Source organism: Clavelina lepadiformis, chromosome 4, assembly GCF_947623445.1.
Source record: "Clavelina lepadiformis chromosome 4, kaClaLepa1.1, whole genome shotgun sequence".
Taxonomy (NCBI): domain Eukaryota; kingdom Metazoa; phylum Chordata; class Ascidiacea; order Aplousobranchia; family Clavelinidae; genus Clavelina; species Clavelina lepadiformis.
Genome location: NC_135243.1, coordinates 20,769,480 through 20,782,587, shown reverse-complemented (window position 1 = coordinate 20,782,587; position 13,108 = coordinate 20,769,480). Strand labels below are relative to the sequence as shown.

General features: G+C 41.4%; 34 non-coding genes across 34 annotated transcripts; 15 read left to right on the top strand and 19 right to left on the bottom strand.

Moving 5' to 3' along the window:
* Window positions 1-42: 42 nt before the first annotated feature.
* Trnal-cag (transfer RNA leucine (anticodon CAG)) lies at window positions 43-125 on the bottom strand. Its single transcript has one exon. It is a non-coding gene; the product is annotated as a tRNA-Leu (tRNA).
* A 240-nt stretch (window positions 126-365) lies between these two features.
* Window positions 366-448, top strand: Trnal-uaa (transfer RNA leucine (anticodon UAA)). Its single transcript has one exon. It is a non-coding gene; the product is annotated as a tRNA-Leu (tRNA).
* A 120-nt stretch (window positions 449-568) lies between these two features.
* On the top strand, window positions 569-640 carry Trnac-gca (transfer RNA cysteine (anticodon GCA)). Its single transcript has one exon. It is a non-coding gene; the product is annotated as a tRNA-Cys (tRNA).
* Window positions 641-855: 215 nt separating this feature from the next.
* Trnan-guu (transfer RNA asparagine (anticodon GUU)) lies at window positions 856-929 on the bottom strand. Its single transcript has one exon. It is a non-coding gene; the product is annotated as a tRNA-Asn (tRNA).
* A 677-nt stretch (window positions 930-1,606) lies between these two features.
* Window positions 1,607-1,679, bottom strand: Trnak-cuu (transfer RNA lysine (anticodon CUU)). Its single transcript has one exon. It is a non-coding gene; the product is annotated as a tRNA-Lys (tRNA).
* Window positions 1,680-1,754: 75 nt separating this feature from the next.
* Trnal-cag (transfer RNA leucine (anticodon CAG)) lies at window positions 1,755-1,837 on the bottom strand. Its single transcript has one exon. It is a non-coding gene; the product is annotated as a tRNA-Leu (tRNA).
* Window positions 1,838-2,077: 240 nt separating this feature from the next.
* Window positions 2,078-2,160, top strand: Trnal-uaa (transfer RNA leucine (anticodon UAA)). Its single transcript has one exon. It is a non-coding gene; the product is annotated as a tRNA-Leu (tRNA).
* A 120-nt stretch (window positions 2,161-2,280) lies between these two features.
* Trnac-gca (transfer RNA cysteine (anticodon GCA)) lies at window positions 2,281-2,352 on the top strand. Its single transcript has one exon. It is a non-coding gene; the product is annotated as a tRNA-Cys (tRNA).
* Window positions 2,353-3,318: 966 nt separating this feature from the next.
* Window positions 3,319-3,391, bottom strand: Trnak-cuu (transfer RNA lysine (anticodon CUU)). Its single transcript has one exon. It is a non-coding gene; the product is annotated as a tRNA-Lys (tRNA).
* Window positions 3,392-3,789: 398 nt separating this feature from the next.
* On the top strand, window positions 3,790-3,872 carry Trnal-uaa (transfer RNA leucine (anticodon UAA)). The gene has a single exon. It is a non-coding gene; the product is annotated as a tRNA-Leu (tRNA).
* Window positions 3,873-3,992: 120 nt separating this feature from the next.
* Window positions 3,993-4,064, top strand: Trnac-gca (transfer RNA cysteine (anticodon GCA)). Its single transcript has one exon. It is a non-coding gene; the product is annotated as a tRNA-Cys (tRNA).
* Window positions 4,065-5,030: 966 nt separating this feature from the next.
* Window positions 5,031-5,103, bottom strand: Trnak-cuu (transfer RNA lysine (anticodon CUU)). The gene has a single exon. It is a non-coding gene; the product is annotated as a tRNA-Lys (tRNA).
* Window positions 5,104-5,178: 75 nt separating this feature from the next.
* Window positions 5,179-5,261, bottom strand: Trnal-cag (transfer RNA leucine (anticodon CAG)). The gene has a single exon. It is a non-coding gene; the product is annotated as a tRNA-Leu (tRNA).
* Window positions 5,262-5,501: 240 nt separating this feature from the next.
* Window positions 5,502-5,584, top strand: Trnal-uaa (transfer RNA leucine (anticodon UAA)). The gene has a single exon. It is a non-coding gene; the product is annotated as a tRNA-Leu (tRNA).
* Window positions 5,585-5,991: 407 nt separating this feature from the next.
* Window positions 5,992-6,065, bottom strand: Trnan-guu (transfer RNA asparagine (anticodon GUU)). Its single transcript has one exon. It is a non-coding gene; the product is annotated as a tRNA-Asn (tRNA).
* A 671-nt stretch (window positions 6,066-6,736) lies between these two features.
* Window positions 6,737-6,809, bottom strand: Trnak-cuu (transfer RNA lysine (anticodon CUU)). The gene has a single exon. It is a non-coding gene; the product is annotated as a tRNA-Lys (tRNA).
* A 398-nt stretch (window positions 6,810-7,207) lies between these two features.
* Window positions 7,208-7,290, top strand: Trnal-uaa (transfer RNA leucine (anticodon UAA)). The gene has a single exon. It is a non-coding gene; the product is annotated as a tRNA-Leu (tRNA).
* A 120-nt stretch (window positions 7,291-7,410) lies between these two features.
* Window positions 7,411-7,482, top strand: Trnac-gca (transfer RNA cysteine (anticodon GCA)). The gene has a single exon. It is a non-coding gene; the product is annotated as a tRNA-Cys (tRNA).
* Window positions 7,483-7,697: 215 nt separating this feature from the next.
* On the bottom strand, window positions 7,698-7,771 carry Trnan-guu (transfer RNA asparagine (anticodon GUU)). Its single transcript has one exon. It is a non-coding gene; the product is annotated as a tRNA-Asn (tRNA).
* A 676-nt stretch (window positions 7,772-8,447) lies between these two features.
* Trnak-cuu (transfer RNA lysine (anticodon CUU)) lies at window positions 8,448-8,520 on the bottom strand. The gene has a single exon. It is a non-coding gene; the product is annotated as a tRNA-Lys (tRNA).
* A 75-nt stretch (window positions 8,521-8,595) lies between these two features.
* Trnal-cag (transfer RNA leucine (anticodon CAG)) lies at window positions 8,596-8,678 on the bottom strand. The gene has a single exon. It is a non-coding gene; the product is annotated as a tRNA-Leu (tRNA).
* Window positions 8,679-8,918: 240 nt separating this feature from the next.
* Window positions 8,919-9,001, top strand: Trnal-uaa (transfer RNA leucine (anticodon UAA)). Its single transcript has one exon. It is a non-coding gene; the product is annotated as a tRNA-Leu (tRNA).
* A 120-nt stretch (window positions 9,002-9,121) lies between these two features.
* Window positions 9,122-9,193, top strand: Trnac-gca (transfer RNA cysteine (anticodon GCA)). The gene has a single exon. It is a non-coding gene; the product is annotated as a tRNA-Cys (tRNA).
* Window positions 9,194-9,408: 215 nt separating this feature from the next.
* Window positions 9,409-9,482, bottom strand: Trnan-guu (transfer RNA asparagine (anticodon GUU)). Its single transcript has one exon. It is a non-coding gene; the product is annotated as a tRNA-Asn (tRNA).
* A 677-nt stretch (window positions 9,483-10,159) lies between these two features.
* Window positions 10,160-10,232, bottom strand: Trnak-cuu (transfer RNA lysine (anticodon CUU)). The gene has a single exon. It is a non-coding gene; the product is annotated as a tRNA-Lys (tRNA).
* Window positions 10,233-10,307: 75 nt separating this feature from the next.
* On the bottom strand, window positions 10,308-10,390 carry Trnal-cag (transfer RNA leucine (anticodon CAG)). The gene has a single exon. It is a non-coding gene; the product is annotated as a tRNA-Leu (tRNA).
* Window positions 10,391-10,630: 240 nt separating this feature from the next.
* Trnal-uaa (transfer RNA leucine (anticodon UAA)) lies at window positions 10,631-10,713 on the top strand. The gene has a single exon. It is a non-coding gene; the product is annotated as a tRNA-Leu (tRNA).
* Window positions 10,714-10,833: 120 nt separating this feature from the next.
* Trnac-gca (transfer RNA cysteine (anticodon GCA)) lies at window positions 10,834-10,905 on the top strand. The gene has a single exon. It is a non-coding gene; the product is annotated as a tRNA-Cys (tRNA).
* A 215-nt stretch (window positions 10,906-11,120) lies between these two features.
* On the bottom strand, window positions 11,121-11,194 carry Trnan-guu (transfer RNA asparagine (anticodon GUU)). The gene has a single exon. It is a non-coding gene; the product is annotated as a tRNA-Asn (tRNA).
* Window positions 11,195-11,869: 675 nt separating this feature from the next.
* Window positions 11,870-11,942, bottom strand: Trnak-cuu (transfer RNA lysine (anticodon CUU)). The gene has a single exon. It is a non-coding gene; the product is annotated as a tRNA-Lys (tRNA).
* A 75-nt stretch (window positions 11,943-12,017) lies between these two features.
* Window positions 12,018-12,100, bottom strand: Trnal-cag (transfer RNA leucine (anticodon CAG)). The gene has a single exon. It is a non-coding gene; the product is annotated as a tRNA-Leu (tRNA).
* A 240-nt stretch (window positions 12,101-12,340) lies between these two features.
* On the top strand, window positions 12,341-12,423 carry Trnal-uaa (transfer RNA leucine (anticodon UAA)). Its single transcript has one exon. It is a non-coding gene; the product is annotated as a tRNA-Leu (tRNA).
* A 120-nt stretch (window positions 12,424-12,543) lies between these two features.
* Trnac-gca (transfer RNA cysteine (anticodon GCA)) lies at window positions 12,544-12,615 on the top strand. Its single transcript has one exon. It is a non-coding gene; the product is annotated as a tRNA-Cys (tRNA).
* A 215-nt stretch (window positions 12,616-12,830) lies between these two features.
* Trnak-uuu (transfer RNA lysine (anticodon UUU)) lies at window positions 12,831-12,904 on the bottom strand. The gene has a single exon. It is a non-coding gene; the product is annotated as a tRNA-Lys (tRNA).
* Window positions 12,905-13,108: the final 204 nt, after the last annotated feature.

Below are 13,108 nucleotides of genomic sequence, written 5' to 3'. Positions count from 1 at the left end.
GAACCTTTAACAACAAAATGGAAGCGCTGCAAAAGTTATATCTGACAGAAGCGGGATTCGAACCCGCGCCTCCAAAGGAGACTGCGACCTGAACGCAGCGCCATAGACCACTCGGCCATCCTGCCTGATACTCCCGAGGTTTTCTCTCTTTTGATTTATAATTTTAGATGATCTGTTCGAATAGTGTAAAATTTTTTTAACACCCTTTCGAAAATGTACGAACGGTTGTATCCTGCCCGTGCTCGTATCACTCTTCCGACCTCTCCACTAAATCGATAAGGCAATGAATGAAATGTATAAATGAACTAACTTCGTTTTCAATTTAATCCTAAAGCTACCCAAAACCGCTCAAGTTTCAGACCATGACTGGGTTGGCCGAGCGGTTAAGGCGTTGGACTTAAGTTCCAATGGACATCTGTCCGCGTGGGTTCGAGTCCCACACCCAGTAGAGTCACTTCACTCTTTTATCGAGTTGGCAAATAAAGGATGGTGTTTTAAATAATTTTATATACTTTACAAAATGAGATTGTAATATCGAAAACGTATGACTACTGAAAGTGAATGTAAAGGGGGTATAGCTCAGTGGTAAAGCATTCGACTGCAGATCGAGAGGTCTTCGGTTCAAATCCGGGTGCCCCCTTTTTCCTTTTGACATGATGAATTTCACCAGTTTTCCAACTTTCAGCAGGCGCTTGATTTATACTCCACTCTTTAGCTTGAAATGTTGCGGCTGTGGGGGGCCTTAAACTTGACAGCGTTTAAATTAAGACTTGTCGTTTAGAACAAAAGCACCGTTTCTAGGTATAAAATTTCTTTAACATGAAGAGTTTGTTGTTCGTAAAATTCTCCTAAAGACGTCCCTGGGTGGGCTCGAACCACCAACCTTTCGGTTAACAGCCGAACGCGCTAACCTATTGCGCCACAGAGACATGGAAAATGCTTCGTTCGCTTAGATGCAAGTGAATCAAGAATGTTCAAAAGTTTTCCCCTATGTTGCGTTCCGTGTTGCCTGAAAAACAAAACAGAAATGAATACGATCGTTACTACCATATGAAACGTGGCTGCTGTGTCACTTGATGAAGCTTGAATGTCTGTAAACTATACACTGAAGGTTAGGATTATTTGTACTGTACCTGGTGGAACTCCGAACGGAAAAAGTTATCTTGCTTTGCAGCTTTGCTGGATTTATAATTTGTTTCCTTAGGTTTGAAACCGACGGCAATTATTCTTTTTCTGCGGCGTCACATATTCAACCAGAAGATTTATCACCTGTGTCGCAAGCTGAGTTGGTTGATTAGATTTCATCTGAATTAGATTAGGCTTAGAGTTCTTCTGAAACGGCATAGTAGCAAGCATAAGCGTACGTTTCAATTTCAACCAATGGATGCTGACGTGAGGTGTACCTGCTCGTTTTGTAGGGTTACATATCAGCAAGATTTCCACTGCAATTTGATACCTCCGATTGATTATCTGCTAGGGTTTTTATCATATCACTATTCAAGAAACACAATAATTCAATTGTTTAAGTTCATACCACAGTTGCATTTTGAAGTTGCATTCATTCTGGTAAGTAAAGAGTGTCTATTTAAGCAATAACAACAAAAGACGCCCAACGTGGGGCTCGAACCCACGACCGTTGGATTAAGAGTCCAACGCTCTACCGACTGAGCTAGCCGGGCGACAACCAAGCAAGTATAAAGTAGAATGAAATCGAACCTTTAACAACAAAATGGAAGCGCTGCAAAAGTTATACCTGACAGAAGCGGGATTCGAACCTGCGCCTCCAAAGGAGACTGCGACCTGAACGCAGCGCCATAGACCACTCGGCCATCCTGCCTGATACTCCCGAGGTTTTCTCTCTTTTGATTTATAATTTTAGATGATCTGTTCGAATAGTGTAAAATTTTATTAACACCCTTTCGAAAATGTACGAACGGTTGTATCCTGCCCGTGCTCGTATCACTCTTCCGACCTCTCCACTAAATCGATAAGGGAATGAATGAAATGTATAAATGAACTAACTTCGTTTTCAATTTAATCCTAAAGCTACCCAAAACCGCTCAAGATTCAGACCATGACTGGGTTGGCCGAGCGGTTAAGGCGTTGGACTTAAGTTCCAATGGACATCTGTCCGCGTGGGTTCGAGTCCCACACCCAGTAGAGTCACTTCACTCTTTTATCGAGTTGGCAAATAAAGGATGGTGTTTTAAATAATTTTATATACTTTACAAAATGAGATTGTAATATCGAAAACGTATGACTACTGAAAGTGAATGTAAAGGGGGTATAGCTCAGTGGTAGAGCATTCGACTGCAGATCGAGAGGTCTTCGGTTGAAATCCGGGTGCCCCCTTTTTCCTTTTGACATGATGAATTTCACCAGTTTTCCAACTTTCAGCAGGCGCTTGATTTATACTCCACTCTTTAGCTTGAAATGTTGCGGCTGTGGGGGGCCTTAAACTTGACAGCGTTTAAATTAAGACTTGTCGTTTAGAACAAAAGCACCTTTTCTAGGTATAAAATTTCTTTAACATGAAGAGTTTGTTGTTCGTAAAATTCTCCTAAAGACGTCCCTGGGTGGGCTCGAACCACCAACCTTTCGGTTAACAGCCGAACGCACTAACCTATTGCGCCACAGAGACATGGAAAATGCTTCGTTCGCTTAGATGCAAGTGAATCAAGAATGTTCAAAAGTTTTCCCCTATGTTGCGTTCCGTGTTGCCTGAAAAACAAAACAGAAATGAATACGATCGTTACTACCATATGAAACGTGGCTGCTGTGTCACTTGATGAAGCTTGAATGTCTGTCAACTATACACTGAAGGTTAGGATTATTTGTACTGTACCTGGTGGAACTCCGAACGGAAAAAGTTATCTTGCTTTGCAGCTTTGCTGGATTTATAATTTGTTTCCTTAGGTTTGAAACCGACGGCAATTATTCTTTTTCTGCGGCGTCACATATTCAACCAGAAGATTTATCACCTGTGTCGCAAGCTGAGTTGGTTGATTAGATATCATCTGAATTAGATTAGGTTTAGAGTTCTTCTGAAACGGCATAGTAGCAAGCATAAGCGTACGTTTCAATTTCAACCAATGGATGCTGACGTGAGGTGTACCTGCTCGTTTTGTAGGGTTACATATCAGCAAGATTTCCACTGCAATTTGATACCTCCGATTGATTATCTGCTAGGGTTTTTATCATATCACTATTCAAGAAACACAATAATTCAATTGTTTAAGTTCATACCACAGTTGCATTTTGAAGTTGCATTCATTCTGGTAAGTAAAGAGTGTCTATTTAAGCAATAACAACAAAAGACGCCCAACGTGGGGCTCGAACCCACGACCGTTGGATTAAGAGTCCAACGCTCTACCGACTGAGCTAGCCGGGCGACGACCAAGCAAGTATAAAGTAGAATGAAGTCGAACCTTTAACAACAAAATGGAAGCGCTGTAAAAGTTATACCTGACAGAAGCGGGATTCGAACCCGCGTCTCCAAAGGAGACTGCAACCTGAACGCAGCGTCATAGACCAATCGGCCATCCTGCCTGATACTCCCGAGGTTTTCTCTCTTTTGATTTATAATTTTAGATGATCTGTTCGAATAGTGTAAAATTTTATTAACACCCTTTCGAAAATGTACGAACGGTTGTATCCTGCCCGTGCTCGTATCACTCTTCCGACCTCTCCACTAAATCGATAAGGCAATGAATGAAATGTATAAATGAACTAACTTCGTTTTCAATTTAATCCTAAAGCTACCCAAAACCGCTCAAGTTTTAGACCATGACTGGGTTGGCCGAGCGGTTAAGGCGTTGGACTTAAGTTCCAATGGACATCTGTCCGCGTGGGTTCGAGTCCCACACCCAGTAGAGTCACTTCACTCTTTTATCGAGTTGGCAAATAAAGGATGGTGTTTTAAATAATTTTATATACTTTACAAAATGAGATTGTAATATCGAAAACGTATGACTACTGAAAGTGAATGTAAAGGTGGTATAGCTCAGTGGTAGAGCATTCGACTGCAGATCGAGAGGTCTTCGGTTCAAATCCGGGTGCCCCCTTTTTCCTTTTGACATGATGAATTTCACCAGTTTTCCAACTTTCAGCAGGCGCTTGATTTATACTCCACTCTTTAGCTTGAAATGTTGCGGCTGTGGGGGGCCTTAAACTTGATAGCGTTTAAATTAAGACTTGTCGTTTAGAACAAAAGCACCGTTTCTAGGTATAAAATGTCTTTAACATGAAGAGTTTGTTGTTCGTAAAACTCTCCTAAAGACGTCCCTGGGTGGGCTCGAACCACCAACCTTTCGGTTAACAGCCGAACGCGCTAACCTATTGTGCCACAGAGACATGGAAAATGCTTCGTTCGCTTAGATACAAGTGAATCAAGAATGTTCAAAAGTTTTCCCCTATGTTGCGTTCCGTGTTGCCTGAAAAACAAAACAGAAATGAATACGATCGTTACTACCATATGAAACGTGGCTGCTGTGTCACTTGATGAAGCTTGAATGTCTGTAAACTATACACTGAAGGTTAGGATTATTTGTACTGTACCTGGTGGAACTCCGAACGGAAAAAGTTATCTTGCTTTGCAGCTTTGCTGGATTTATAATTTGTTTCCTTAGGTTTGAAACCGACGGCAATTATTCTTTTTCTGCGGCGTCACATATTCAACCAGAAGATTTATCACCTGTGTCGCAAGCTGAGTTGGTTGATTAGATTTCATCTGAATTAGATTAGGCTTAGAGTTCTTCTGAAACGGCATAGTAGCAAGCATAAGCGTACGTTTCAATTTCAACCAATGGATGCTGACGTGAGGTGTACCTGCTCGTTTTGTAGGGTTACATATCAGCAAGATTTCCACTGCAATTTAATACCTCCGATTGATTATCTGCTAGGGTTTTTATCATATCACTATTCAAAAAACACAATAATTCAATTGTTTAAGTTCATACCACAGTTGCATTTTGAAGTTGCATTCATTCTGGTAAGTAAAGAGTGTCTATTTAAGCAATAACAACAAAAGACGCCCAACGTGGGGCTCGAACCCACGACCGTTGAATTAAGAGTCCAACGCTCTACCGACTGAGCTAGCCGGGCGACGACCAAGCAAGTATAAAGTAGAATGAAATCAAACCTTTAACAACAAAATGGAAGCGCTGCAAAAGTTATACCTGACAGAAGCGGGATTCGAACCCGCGCCTCCAAAGGAGACTGCGACCTGAACGCAGCGCCATAGACCACTCGGCCATCCTGCCTGATACTCCCGAGGTTTTCTCTCTTTTGATTTATAATTTTAGATGATCTGTTCGAATAGTGTAAAATTTTATTAACACCCTTTCGAAAATGTACGAACGGTTGTATCCTGCCCGTGCTCGTATCACTCTTCCGACCTCTCCACTAAATCGATAAGGCAATGAATGAAATGTATAAATGAACTAACTTCGTTTTCAATTTAATCCTAAAGCTACCCAAAACCGCTCAAGTTTCAGACCATGACTGGGTTGGCCGAGCGGTTAAGGCGTTGGACTTAAGTTCCAATGGACATCTGTCCGCGTGGGTTCGAGTCCCACACCCAGTAGAGTCACTTCACTCTTTTATCGAGTTGGCAAATAAAGGATGGTGTTTTAAATAATTTTATATACTTTACAAAATGAGATTGTAATATCGAAAACGTATGACTAATGAAAGTGAATGTAAAGGGGGTATAGCACAGTGGTAGAGCATTCGACTGCAGATCGAGAGGTTTTCGGTTTAAATCCGGGTGCCCCCTTTTTCCTTTTGACATGATGAATTTCACCAGTTTTCCAACTTTCAGCAGGCGCTTGATTTATACTCCACTCTTTAGCTTGAAATGTTGCGGCTGTGGGGGGCCTTAAACTTGACAGCGTTTAAATTAAGACTTGTCGTTTAGAACAAAAGCACCGTTTCTAGGTATAAAATTTCTTTAACATGAAGAGTTTGTTGTTCGTAAAATTCTCCTAAAGACGTCCCTGGGTGGGCTCGAACCACCAACCTTTCGGTTAACAGCCGAACGCGCTAACCTATTGCGCCACAGAGACATGGAAAATGCTTCGTTTGCTTATATGCAAGTGACTCAAAAATGTTCAAAAGTTTTCCCTTATGTTGCGTTCCATGTTGCCTGAAAAACAAAACAGAAATGAATACGATCGTTACTACCATATGAAACGTGGCTGCTGTGTCACTTGATGAAGCTTGAATGTCTGTCAACTATACACTGAAGGTTAGGATTATTTGTACTGTACCGGGTGGAACTCCGAACGGAAAAAGTTATCTTGCTTTGCAGGATTTATAATTTGTTTCCTTAGGTTTGAAACCGACGGCAATTATTCTTTTTCTGCGGCGTCACATATTCAACCAGAAGATTTATCACCTGTGTCGCAAGCTGAGTTGGTTGATAAGATTTCATCTGAATTAGATTAGGCTTAGAGTTCTTCTGAAACGGCATAGTAGCAAGCATAAGCGTACGTTTTAATTTCCACCAATGGATGCTGACGTGAGGTGTACCTGCTCGGTATGTAGGGTTACATATCAGCAAGATTTCTACTGCAATTTGATTCCTCCGATTGATTATTATCTGCTAGGTTTTTATCATATCACTATTCAAGAAACACAATAATTCAATTGTTTAAGTTCATACCACAGTTGCATTTTGAAGTTGCATTCATTCTGGTAAGTAAAGAGTGTCTACTTAAGCGATAACAATAAAAGACGCCCAACGTGGGGCTCGAACCCACGACCGTTGGATTAAGAGTCCAACGCTCTACCGACTGAGCTAGCCGGGCGACGACCAAGCAAGTATAAAGTAGAATGAAATCGAACTTTTAACAACAAAATGGAAGCGCTGCAAAAGTTATACCTGACAGAAGCGGGATTCGAACCCGCGTCTCCAAAGGAGACTGCAACCTGAACGCAGCGTCATAGACCAATCGGCCATCCTGCCTGATACTCCCGAGGTTTTCTCTCTTTTGATTTATAATTTTAGATGATCTGTTCGAATAGTGTAAAATTTTATTAACACCCTTTCGAAAATGTACGAACGGTTGTATCCTGCCCGTGCTCGTATCACTCTTCCGACCTCTCCACTAAATCGATAAGGCAATGAATGAAATGTATAAATGAACTAACTTCGTTTTCCTTTTAATCCTAAACCTATTCAAAACCGCTCAAGTTTCAGACCATGACTGGGTTGGCCGAGCGGTTAAGGCGTTGGACTTAAGTTCCAATGGACATCTGTCCGCGTGGGTTCGAGTCCCACACCCAGTAGAGTCACTTCACTCTTTTATCGAGTTGGCAAATAAAGCATGGTGTTTTAAATAATTTTATATACTTTACAAAATGAGATTGTAATATCGAAAACGTATGACTACTGAAAGTGAATGTAAAGGGGGTATAGCTCAGTGGTAGAGCATTCGACTGCAGATCGAGAGGTCTTCGGTTCAAATCCGGGTGCCCCCTTTTTCCTTTTGACATGATGAATTTCACCAGTTTTCCAACTTTCAGCAGGCGCTTGATTTATACTCCACTCTTTAGCTTGAAATGTTGCGGCTATGGGAGGCCTTAAACTTGACAGCGTTTAAATTAAGACTTGTCGTTTAGAACAAAAGCACCGTTTCTAGGTATAAAATTTCTTTAACATGAAGAGTTTGTTGTTCGTAAAACTCTCCTAAAGACGTCCCTGGGTGGGCTCGAACCACCAACCTTTCGGTTAACAGCCGAACGCGCTAACCTATTGCGCCACAGAGACATGGAAAATGCTTCGTTTGCTTATATGCAAGTGACTCAAAAATGTTCAAAAGTTTTCCCTTATGTTGCGTTCCATGTTGCCTGAAAAACAAAACAGAAATGAATACGATCGTTACTACCATATGAAACGTGGCTGCTGTGTCACTTGATGAAGCTTGAATGTCTGTCAACTATACACTGAAGGTTAGGATTATTTGTACTGTACCTGGTGGAACTCCGAACGGAAAAAGTTATCTTGCTTTGCAGCTTTGCTGGATTTATAATTTGTTTCCTTAGGTTTGAAACCGACGGCAATTATTCTTTTTCTGCGGCGTCACATATTCAACCAGAAGATTTATCACCTGTGTCGCAAGCTGAGTTGGTTGATTAGATTTCATCTGAATTAGATTAGGCTTAGAGTTCTTCTGAAACGGCATAGTAGCAAGCATAAGCGTACGTTTCAATTTCAACCAATGGATGCTGACGTGAGGTGTATCTGCTCGTTTTGTAGGGTTACATATCAGCAAGATTTCCACTGCAATTTGATACCTCCGATTGATTATCTGCTAGGTTTTTATCATATCACTATTCAAGAAACACAATAATTCAATTGTTTAAGTTCATACCACAGTTGCATTTTGAAGTTGCACTCATTCTGGTAAGTAAAGAGTGTCTATTTAAGCAATAACAACAAAAGACGCCCAACGTGGGGCTCGAACCCACGACCGTTGGATTAAGAGTCCAACGCTCTACCGACTGAGCTAGCCGGGCGACGACCAAGCAAGTATAAAGTAGAATGAAATCGAACCTTTAACAACAAAATGGAAGCGCTGCAAAAGTTATATCTGACCGAAGCGGGATTCGAACCCGCGCCTCCAAAGGAGACTGCGAACTGAACGCAGCGCCATAGACCACTCGGCCATCCTGCCTGATACTCTCGAGGTTTTCTCTCTTTTGATTTATAATTTTAGATGATCTGTTCGAATAGTGTAAAATTTTATTAACACCCTTTCGAAAATGTACGAACGGTTGTATCCTGCCCGTGCTCGTATCACTCTTCCGACCTCTCCACTAAATCGATAAGGCAATGAATGAAATGTATAAATGAACTAACTTCGTTTTCAATTTAATCCTAAAGCTACCCAAAACCGCTCAAGTTTCAGACCATGACTGGGTTGGCCGAACGGTTAAGGCGTTGGACTTAAGTTCCAATGGACATCTGTCCGCGTGGGTTCGAGTCCCACACCCAGTAGAGTCACTTCACTCTTTTATCGAGTTGGCAAATAAAGCATGGTGTTTTAAATAATTTTATATACTTTACAAAATGAGATTGTAATATCGAAAACGTATGACTACTGAAAGTGAATGTAAAGGGGGTATAGCTCAGTGGTAGAGCATTCGACTGCAGATCGAGAGGTCTTCGGTTCAAATCCGGGTGCCCCCTTTTTCCTTTTGACATGATGAATTTCACCAGTTTTCCAACTTTCAGCAGGCGCTTGATTTATACTCCACTCTTTAGCTTGAAATGTTGCGGCTATGGGAGGCCTTAAACTTGACAGCGTTTAAATTAAGACTTGTCGTTTAGAACAAAAGCACCGTTTCTAGGTATAAAATTTCTTTAACATGAAGAGTTTGTTGTTCGTAAAACTCTCCTAAAGACGTCCCTGGGTGGGCTCGAACCACCAACCTTTCGGTTAACAGCCGAACGCGCTAACCTATTGCGCCACAGAGACATGGAAAATGCTTCGTTTGCTTATATGCAAGTGACTCAAAAATGTTCAAAAGTTTTCCCTTATGTTGCGTTCCGTGTTGCCTGAAAAACAAAACAGAAATGAATACGATCGTTACTACCATATGAAACGTGGCTGCTGTGTCACTTGATGAAGCTTGAATGTCTGTCAACTATACACTGAAGGTTAGGATTATTTGTACTGTACCTGGTGGAACTCCGAACGGAAAAAGTTATCTTGCTTTGCAGCTTTGCTGGATTTATAATTTGTTTCCTTAGGTTTGAAACCGACGGCAATTATTCTTTTTCTGCGGCGTCACATATTCAACCAGAAGATTTATCACCTGTGTCGCAAGCTGAGTTGGTTGATTAGATTTCATCTGAATTAGATTAGGCTTAGAGTTCTTCTGAAACGGCATAGTAGCAAGCATAAGCGTACGTTTCAATTTCAACCAATGGATGCTGACGTGAGGTGTACCTGCTCGTTTTGTAGGGTTACATATCAGCAAGATTTCCACTGCAATTTGATACCTCCGATTGATTATCTGCTAGGGTTTTTATCATATCACTATTCAAGAAACACAATAATTCAATTGTTTAAGTTCATACCACAGTTGCATTTTGAAGTTGCATTCATTCTGGTAAGTAAAGAGTGTCTATTTAAGCAATAACAACAAAAGACGCCCAACGTGGGGCTCGAACCCACGACCGTTGGATTAAGAGTCCAATGCTCTACCGACTGAGCTAGCCGGGCGACGACCAAGCAAGTATAAAGTAGAATGAAGTCGAACCTTTAACAACAAAATGGAAGCGCTGCAAAAGTTATACCTGACAGAAGCGGGATTCGAACCCGCGCCTCCAAAGGAGACTGCGACCTGAACGCAGCGCCATAGACCACTCGGCCATCCTGCCTGATACTCCCGAGGTTTTCTCTCTTTTGATTTATAATTTTAGATGATCTGTTCGAATAGTGTAAAATTTTATTAACACCCTTTCGAAAATGTACGAACGGTTGTATCCTGCCCGTGCTTGTATCACTCTTCCGACCTCTCCACTAAATCGATAAGGCAATGAATGAAATGTATAAATGAACTAACTTCGTTTTCAATTTAATCCTAAAGCTACCCAAAACCGCTACAGTTTCAGACCATGACTGGGTTGGCCGAGCGGTTAAGGCGTTGGACTTAAGTTCCAATGGACATCTGTCCGCGTGGGTTCGAGTCCCACACCCAGTAGAGTCACTTCACTCTTTTATCGAGTTGGCAAATAAAGGATGGTGTTTTAAATAATTTTATATACTTTACAAAATGAGATTGTAATATGGAAAACGTATGACTACTGAAAGTGAATGTAAAGGTGGTATAGCTCAGTGGTAGAGCATTCGACTGCAGATCGAGAGGTCTTCGGTTCAAATCCGGGTGCCCCCTTTTTCCTTTTGACATGATGAATTTCACCAGTTTTCCAACTTTCAGCAGGCGCTTGATTTATACTCCACTCTTTAGCTTGAAATGTTGCGGCTGTGGGGGGCCTTAAACTTGACAGCGTTTAAATTAAGACTTGTCGTTTAGAACAAAAGCACCGTTTCTAGGTATAAAATTTCTTTAACATGAAGAGTTTGTTGTTCGTAAAACTCTCCTAAAGACGTCCCTGGGTGGGCTCGAACCACCAACCTTTCGGTTAACAGCCGAACGCGCTAACCTATTGCGCCACAGAGACATGGAAAATGCTTCGTTCGCTTAGATGCAAGTGAATCAAGAATGTTCAAAGTTTTCCCCTATGTTGCGTTCCGTGTTGCCTGAAAAACAAAACAGAAATGAATACGATCGTTACTACCATATGAAACGTGGCTGCTGTGTCACTTGATGAAGCTTGAATGTCTGTAAACTATACACTGAAGGTTAGGATTATTTGTACTGTACCTGGTGGAACTCCGAACGGAAAAAGTTATCTTGCTTTGCAGCTTTGCTGGATTTATAATTTGTTTCCTTAGGTTTGAAACCGACGGAAATTATTCCTTTTCTGCGGCGTCACATATTCAACCAGAAGATTTATCACCTGTGTCGCAAGCTGAGTTGGTTGATAAGATTTCATCTGAATTAGATAAGGCTTAGAGTTCTTCTGAAACGGCATAGTAGCAAGCATAAGCGTACGTTTCAATTTCCACCAATGGATGCTGACGTGAGGTGTACCTGCTCGTTTTGTAGGGTTACATATCAGCAAGATTTCCACTGCAATTTGATACCTCCGATTGATTATCTGCTAGGTTTTTATCATATCACTATTCAAGAAACACAATAATTCAATTGTTTAAGTTCATACCACAGTTGCATTTTGAAGTTGCATTCATTCTGGTAAGTAAAGAGTGTCTATTTAAGCAATAACAACAAAAGACGCCCAACGTGGGGCTCGAACCCACGACCGTTGGATTAAGAGTCCAACGCTCTACCGACTGAGCTAGCCGGGCGACGACCAAGCAAGTATAAAGTAGAATGAAATCGAACCTTTAACAACAAAATGGAAGCGCTGCAAAAGTTATATCTGACCGAAGCGGGATTCGAACCCGCGCCTCCAAAGGAGACTGCGAACTGAACGCAGCGCCATAGACCACTCGGCCATCCTGCCTGATACTCTCGAGGTTTTCTCTCTTTTGATTTATAATTTTAGATGATCTGTTCGAATAGTGTAAAATTTTATTAACACCCTTTCGAAAATGTACGAACGGTTATATCCTGCCCGTGCTCGTATCACTCTTCCGACCTCTCCACTAAATCGATAAGGCAATGAATGAAATGTATAAATGAACTAACTTCGTTTTCAATTTAATCCTAAAGCTACCCAAAACCGCTCAAGTTTCAGACCATGACTGGGTTGGCCGAGCGGTTAAGGCGTTGGACTTAAGTTCCAATGGACATCTGTCCGCGTGGGTTCGAGTCCCACACCCAGTAGAGTCACTTCACTCTTTTATCGAGTTGGCAAATAAAGCATGGTGTTTTAAATAATTTTATATACTTTACAAAATGAGATTGTAATATCGAAAACGTATGACTACTGAAAGTGAATGTAAAGGGGGTATAGCTCAGTGGTAGAGCATTCGACTGCAGATCGAGAGGTCTTCGGTTCAAATCCGGGTGCCCCCTTTTTCCTTTTGACATGATGAATTTCACCAGTTTTCCAACTTTCAGCAGGCGCTTGATTTATACTCCACTCTTTAGCTTGAAATGTTGCGGCTGTGGGAGGCCTTAAACTTGACAGCGTTTAAATTAAGACTTGTCGTTTAGAACAAAAGCACCGTTTCTAGGTATAAAATGTCTTTAACATGAAGAGTTTGTTGTTCGTAAAATTCTCCTAAAGACGTCCCTGGGTGGGCTCGAACCACCAACCTTTCGGTTAAAATCCGAACGCGCTAACCTATTGCGCCACAGAGACATGGAAAATGCTTCGTTTGCTTATATGCAAGTGACTCAAAAATGTTCAAAAGTTTTCCCTTATGTTGCGTTTCATGTTGCCTGAAAAACAAAACAGAAATGAATACGATCGTTACTACCATATGAAACGTGGCTGCTGTGTCACTTGATGAAGCTTGAATGTCTGTCAACTATACACTGAAGGTTAGGATTATTTGTACTGTAC